The sequence below is a fragment of the Carassius gibelio genome, chromosome B18 (assembly GCF_023724105.1).
Source record: "Carassius gibelio isolate Cgi1373 ecotype wild population from Czech Republic chromosome B18, carGib1.2-hapl.c, whole genome shotgun sequence".
NCBI classification, from domain to species: Eukaryota; Metazoa; Chordata; class Actinopteri; order Cypriniformes; family Cyprinidae; genus Carassius; species Carassius gibelio.
In genome coordinates, this window is record NC_068413.1 from 21,042,092 (window position 1) to 21,050,075 (window position 7,984).

At 38.1% G+C, this 7,984-nt stretch overlaps 1 long non-coding RNA gene across 1 annotated transcript; it reads right to left on the reverse strand.

Annotated features, from left to right (window-relative positions):
• Window positions 1–5,276: 5,276 nt before the first annotated feature.
• LOC127977738 (uncharacterized) lies at window positions 5,277–7,708 on the reverse strand. Its single transcript, XR_008158298.1, has 3 exons — window positions 7,658–7,708; window positions 7,465–7,529; window positions 5,277–5,777 (listed from the first exon to the last, which is right to left on the reverse strand). It is a non-coding gene; the product is annotated as an uncharacterized LOC127977738 (long non-coding RNA).
• Window positions 7,709–7,984: the final 276 nt, after the last annotated feature.

Consider the following 7,984-nt stretch of genomic DNA (forward strand, 5'->3'; position numbering starts at 1 on the left):
CTGGTGAATGACTGACAGCAGCTGGAGATCATGCATCATTGCTCTACTGCTATTCCTGCTGATCCCGGACATGCAATGCTGAATATTCTGCAGAGTTTTAACCACTGAATTTGTGGAAGTGAATTTGGAAAGTGAAATAAAATGGTGCGAAATATGCCTGTACATTATTACAGATATTATGCATTGCATTTTTAGACACATTGAATATTTTGGAAGTAAATTCTGGAATGTAACAAAGTTGTTTATTTATTCTGTGAATATTTTAATTCAAAATATTTCACACATACTTTCATAGTTAAAAATTAAATAATTCATATAATAATTTGTTACATTTCAGGACCTAAAAATGCAATCCCTGAAAAAATAAGGCATTAAAATGTAAACATTATAATAATAATCCAAGTAATAGTTCATTTTATGTTCACAGTAATTAGTACTTCTATTTCTAAGTTATCATATTTTTCATAGCTATTTAATATATTTTAGTGAGTTTAATCTCTGTAAATATTGATTACCTAATAAGGAACAATCTATTAACTAATAGTAGCTGAAGTGTTACTGCAGTACTGATCATTTGTCCTGCATTACTTCCTGTATAGTTAATAGCAGACCATTATTCTAAAGTGTAACCAAATAATTAAAAAAAATAATACTGTATGCTATATTTGTTGAGATTTATAGCCATCCTAGTTGGAAGTTGTGGCCTAATGGTTAGAGAGTTGGACTCGTAATCCAAAGGTGCTCTCTCCACTCTCAATCCTATGACTGAGGTGCCCTTGAGTAAATTACTGCTCCCTGGGCGCTGCAGCATGAATTGCTTACCACTGCTCTTTGTGTGTGTGCACTTTGGATGGGTTCAATGCAGAGCACGAATTCCAAATATGGGTCACCATACTTGGCTGTATGTCATGTCACGTCACGTCACTTTCATTTCTTTTTTCTTTTTTCTACAGTGTACTACTGGCCTGCCAGCCATTTGCTTTATTGTTTCTCTCCGCTTGAATTATGATGCATGCTTCTATTTGTATCCTGTTATGACTCAGCATCAATAAAACCATTCTAAAAAGAAAAAGAATCAAGTGGTGTAGCATCATGCATTATATTTAGCAACAGTTCAAATGTAAGTGCTATCACCCTTTCCTTCCAGCTGCACATATGGGCTGTTGACCTTTGACCTAGGCAGAGGGCAGACTAAGAAACGGATTTGGCTTTTTTTTGAGAAACAGTGTGAACTTCCTCTACTGGAAAAAGGCATTAGGAAAACCAATCACTTTATAAGTGAGAGCAGTGGGAGGTTAATAATATCTCCTTCAGTGTCCTTGTCCCAGAATGTTGACCACCCTAGGTACCGGAAACTTCTGTCTCCAACAAGCAACTCACGGCAGGGGACTGGACTTGTTTTAAGAGTTATGTACTTGACAATGTTTCATAAAGTTCTGGAGGTCTCGGATGTTTAGGATAAGTGGAAACCTCAAGGGCATAAAGGCATGAAAGTCAAAAATCGTTTGAACATATTACAGAGTGATGACTATTTTGTTAAATGAAAAGTTTAGCTGCACTTTATTTGGTGTTCTTGTTACAGTGTAAAGCACAAAAATGGTGTTCTTTGGTGTTCTTGTTACAGTGTACAGCACAAAAATACTTCTAAGTACTGAGGAATATTAATTACTGTAGGTTTAGATTTAAAACGAGGATTTTGTGTACACTTTAGTTTACAGTCTGTGTACTTCACAGCACTGGGCAATATAAGGTAAATTCTGCATGATTAGGGACTCCAGATATGAACAAACAATGAACAACCTCAAGTGTTATACAAGTAAGACTTTATTAACTACACAAAAACTTAAACTACTCTAAAACACACACACACACACACACACACACACACACACACACACACACAGACAGAGGGAGAAGGAGACACAATTAGAATGGACTGAATAGTACAAGGGTAAATTTTTCTGTTTCAAAGGGAATTTAGAGTGAAAACTCTACATTCCTTTAGAGTTGTAAAACAATCTTATCTTGATGTGTGTCTTTGTTACCATGGAAACCAGAGACTTTGTTTTCTCTACCACATGTTTTACATGTTGGGGAGGGGTATTGTGCACTGTTTGTTAAATATAACAGATGCGCATGTGTCTGATACAACTCATTCATTACACAACAATTAAGTGTTTCCAGGTGTTTCATTTGCCCACATATCTCATTCTCACTTGTGTTCAGTTAATAATTGGTGCCTTTGAATGGATCATAACAGGTTCGAGATCACCTTCACCTTTGGCTGTTGGAAGGACCGATTGCAGGGCATTTAAAAAAAAAAATTGTTCTTGGTAATCGCAAATAATGATTTAATTATAGTTCTGTTCATTGCACAAAGTTCATGACTTTAAAAGACTTGCAATAAAGCACACTAGTCATATGCACTTTTATGATAGTTTGTCCTGGTTTTGAAGCCTCTGTGAAAAGCAGTAGCCTGGAATTTGATACTTTAAATTGTTATTTTATCCCTTATAATGTAGCTTTGGTGGTACGATTATAAACAAGATTTCTTAATATTTTTGACTTGAATAAAATCAGTTTATTTTTATTTTATACTTTTTATGTTACATGTAGTGTACCATCCGCTTTCATTATATGTAAAACAGAAGCTTAGTCATTTTCCTTGTGGAAGACGTTGAATAGTTAAGGATCAGAGTGACATGAGTAAATTATGGGGTCATTTTTTAAAACTACTTTATATTCTCTGACACAATATTTATTACTGATGTAAATCATGGCTTGAAAAACAAAATCCCATGAGTCTCTGCAGGCTTGATGGATCACTCAGTCTTCTTTTTTTCTGGTCTGCAGTCTTGACGTGTCCTTTGTGATGAACAAACCAAGTGGAGGAGTGTATATGCCTGAGAAGACACCATGACAAATCCCCAACATTCCTTCCCTTCGAACATATCAGTCTGCCAGCACGTGTGCGTACTGACACAATTAGAAGTCAATGTGAGATATGCATCACATTTTTCCCTATTAGACAGTAATGAAATATAACTGTGATCCGCCATAAGATGGAGGAGAGGGTTTAGACCATTCTATTAATTTTGTGAAGACTTTATGTGTGCCTGACACGTGTCCCGATCCGTGACAGCATGTAAGTAAAGACTACAACTGAAGGCGTCTCTCAAGCTGTTTAATTCCATCCCTGAAATGTCAGCATAGATAGATAGAGTGCATAGATACAAAGCTATTGTGAAAAAAAATAAGGGAAGAGAAGGGTTGATGCAGAATGTTTCTTTTCACAGGCTTTGAATTAAGGCATGTCTTTTTCTCGGTGAGTAATATATGTCACCGTACATGTTCAGACAAAACAGCGATGCGATTAAAGCACTTAATGAGTTCAGGATAAATTGAAGACTGGATAACAACAAAACCCTATTATAGACTCCTGTTCTATGCTTCATTAACACTAGGAAGGAAAAGCCATTTGTAGTTTTCATGTCTGGCAGGAGCATAGTGAAGCTTTTACTTTAGGTCATACAGCGCTTACAAGCTCTTCTACAGCTAATCTGAAACAATTACTTGACATGCAAATTGTTTGAGTTTGAGCATGCAACATTCGAGCCCCTAGTCCCAAAAAGCTTTTAGCTGCAGCACCTTCTGAGAAATGTAGATTTCAAAAAAAGTTCTGTAACGAGTGGGGTGGGTCTCGAGTCCCACAGAGGAGCTCCGGAAGGATACATGAAGGAGTGATGACATTGCAAGGCAAGAGAGGACCAAGCCTGGATTTTTTTTATGTTGTTTTGGTTCTGTCTTTGCATGACAGCCATCTGTGAGGGGCTGTCGCGCTATTTTCATTGTTATTTAATTAGGTTTAATTTTCGCCAGTTCCTGCCTCCTTCTTCCCAATCTACTAACTTTGTTATATTGGTACCAAAACTCGGGAGGAAGGAAGGACATGCTGTCAGAGAACCCTCACTCACTGAGGGGGATTGCAGTGCTGAGGAGGTCGGGCAGCAGGAAGAAGCAGAAAGCACCAGTGGCTGCCCGAGGCGGTGGTACTGGTGTGACTGAAGACGAGGTGGGACAGAGGTATGGCTGCCATCTGAGAGGGAGCAGAGGAGTCAGCACGGTTCACCAGGAGGCTGGAGCCTGCTGGAGCCTTGAGGACCAAATGTCAGCATGTCCGGGAACCAGACAGGGAATTTCCTGTCTCCCCTCTCTGTCACTTTTCATCTTTTCTTCTCCTTTTTTCTCACCCTTTTCTGTCCATACCCCCAGGTGCCGGGGCTCAAGGGGGGAAACAGACCCCAGTCTCGTGAGCATCCCCCAGCCGGCGAGGGGTGATGGGGGTATGGAACAAGTGGGGCGGGGCCGAGAGCCTTGGGAACGGAGTGAGACCGGTGGAGTTAATGATGATGAGCGACACCTGCGCCACTCACCAGTCTTGAGTCCCATCGAGGAGCTCAAGAAGGATAAACAGTTGGTGGTTCCTATTGACTTCCATAGTATTTATTTTCCTACTTTGGAAGTCAATGGGAACCACCAACTGTTTGATTACCAGCAATCTTCAAAATATCTTCTTTTATGTTCAACAAAGCAACTCATACAGGTTTGGAACAACATGTAATCATATACTCACCATTTGTGGGAGTATACACTCTAAAAACTGCTGGGTTGAAAACAACCCAATTTGGGTTATTTTGACAACCCAGCGCTGGGTCAAAAAGGGACGAATTATCATATTTAACCCAGCCTGCTGGGTTGCCTTTTTTATGGTTTAAAATGACTATATTGCAGGGTTTCAAAAACCAGAGCGGGTGTTTTTTATCACTGTATTTCAGAAGGAAAACTACTGTATTTAGAAAATGTTCGATATCATTTCGCATGTGCTTGATAAGGCAGCGTTTGTGAGCTCAGCACCGCTCTGCAGCCGTTACCGGAGAAACCTACCTCTCCCGCTCTTAGCGCCTCCTGCTGGCAGAAAATAAACTCGCAAAGTGCAGCCACCATTTGAATGTAAGGATGTGGGGAAACAATGCATTTCTACGTTAAATTTAACCCAAATTGAGCTAGGCATTAAACCTACAAATGTTGTTCATTTTAAATATCACTTTTACACACAAATAACAATTATCAAAAGGAAAATATTTATTAAAAACAAGAGAAAAGTCAAAAAGTAACATGTTAGAAGAAATGCAGAAAAGGATGGCATTAACAGCTACAGAGTTCATAAAGCATTGAACATTTGATGAATATAACTTAAGATCAAATTGGACTTCAATTGTATATATTGTATAAAAATATATGAAAACACATACAATAAATTTACAATTAGTTCGGTTTTTTCCAACTATTCTGGCATGACAGTACACAAATAAATCACAACATTAACTTTGATATTATAACATTTAACAGACGCATGTGTGTGTGTGTGTGTGTGTGTGTGAAAGAATGTGAGCAGGTGTATGAATGACAGAGTGTAAAATCTTCTACTAAACAACACAGAAAAAGCATTTAACTTTTTTTTTTTTTAACAAATTATACACTTACAGTTTGTTTCATAGTCCAAGAATACAGATCGTGCATCACGGTCAATTTTCATGATCTCTTTATCATAACTGATGTAATCATGAAGAAACCCCATCAGCACAGCATGTGACATCTTCTACATCATCCAGGGCAGCGTCCTTCTTTAAAACCACCGCTGCATCAGTTTAGGGGAAAGAAGATTCTCCTCTCTGACCAGGATTCATCCCAGTCACCGCCTGCTCTTCATCAGTGGCCTAAGAGAAACACATTTGAAAAAATTAAACATTTAATTAAACTATCCATTTTCAGGTAGAGGTGTATTCACATCCGTAAGGATAGGTAAATAATCTGTGTTAAAGTTTCAACACTTTGTGCGGTTGTTTAATGTCTCAGTCCACCACAGCGCTCCAGAATGCTATAATGGCAGCACTAGTGTGAGGACATGCAATATTGTTTGAATAAATATTGCTTTCAGAAAGCTTCTTTACTGAAACATTAAACGGGGGGTGAAATGCTCATTTTCACTCAATATCCTGTTAATCTTGAGTACCTATAGAGTAGTACTGCATCCTTCATAACTCCAAAAAGTATTTAGTTTTATTATATTCATAAGAGAAAGATAGTCTGTACCGATTTTTCCCGGAAAAACACGAGCGCCTGGAGGCGTGACGTGTGGGCGGAGCTAAAGAATCACGAGCGCCAGTAGGCTTTTGCGTTGAGAGCGTTTGGAAGCTGTGACAGCTGTGAAGGCTGAAACTGAACGAGAGCAGCAGCAGCAACGACTCGCTCCGAGCGGGGCTCGAACCCGGGTCTCCGATGGGAGGCGGACGCACTAACAAGGAGGCAGAGATATTTTAAGCAGTTTTACTCACCGCCTGTGGTTCCAACACACAACCGTGACCCTTTTTCGTTGGGATTGCATCACCCTTAAGAAATAAACGATACGCAAATCCGTCGTCAAACTGGGCTTTGTTTGTAAAACAAGCATTTTAGAAATGCAGGGAACAAACACAAACACTTGCTCCGATCAAACTCCGTTGATGCTCTGTAAAAATAAACTCCATCCACTGGTCCCTTGATGCTGTTTTTTTCTTTGGTAATCTGTGCAGGGTTGTCTTGCCCTGGCAACCAAAAACACACTCCTTTTGTGACATTTCGCGACGCTCTCGCTCTGATCAGTGATTGTCTTTGCACAGCCTCTCTCTGCTCTGCTATACGGGAGCACACGCTCTTCCGGCAGAAGTGCCTTAGGACCCATATAAGGAAATTCCGCTCCATCTAACGTCACACAGAGCCATACTCGAAAAAAAACTTTCCGAAACTTGTGACAAACCAGAAGGAGTATTTTTGGAACAGAAATACTCCTTAAAAACCTACAACTTAATTTTTTAAACTTTGTCCATGTTTAGCATGGGAATCCAACTCTTTAACAGTGTAAAAAACTCAGTATGCATGAAATAGCATTTCACCCCCCCTTTAAAACAGACATGACATTCACATACCTCATAATATTCATGTACATGGAGGGCTGCTCTTCAAACCGTTAGTTCACCAAATAATAAAAATGTTCATAATTTACTCTCCCCATGTTTTTCCAGACTCATACAAACTCTGTTCATTTTTTGGAAAACATATGAATATATTTAATATTCTCCTTTTGTGTCCTCCATTGCTGGTCTGGGAGACCAGTATTTTATTTTGAACATACATGTTTGCTATCATATAATTTAAGATGTATTCATATATAAATATCAGAATTTACTTCTACAATAACTCTATATTTATGAAGCTTGAAAATACTGATTATCTAAACTATAAATGGATTAACAAATATTATGAGAAAACTAAAAATATATTAATTTATGTTGTAAAGACAGACAAAAGTCTTATAGATTTGGAATGACTTGAGGGCAAGTAAATAATTTTTTGTGTGAACTTTACCTCTAAGAGCGAAGACCAAGAATAATGACTCTCCAAATCAGACAACTCCAAAGTTGGTTTGATTTCTGCAATAAAAAACACAGACATCAATGGTCTTAATGAAATGAGCACGTAATCACACTGTTGTTGCAGCAAAATGTGAAGTAAACTGGCAGGAGACAACAGAAAAAATTATTTTCTAAAAATAACTTACATAAAATCTCAAAGGAATGATGCTCTCCCATGTCTCTTGCTTTTAACATCTACAAAAACAAAAAACAAACATTATTTTACTTTTAGTAAAACACAACAACAACTGATAACATGAAATTATGAAGTTTACTTGCCTTAAACGATCTTTCCCTCTCTTCAGAAGAAGCTGAGAAAACCACCTCCTCACACAAGCAGACTTCTGTGTCCTTAACTCCAGTTAGTTTGAGTTCTGCAAAGAGGGACATCAATGGTTTCAATAAAATATTAACATATACATACATACATATATATATATATATATATATATAAAATCACACTGTTTTTGCAT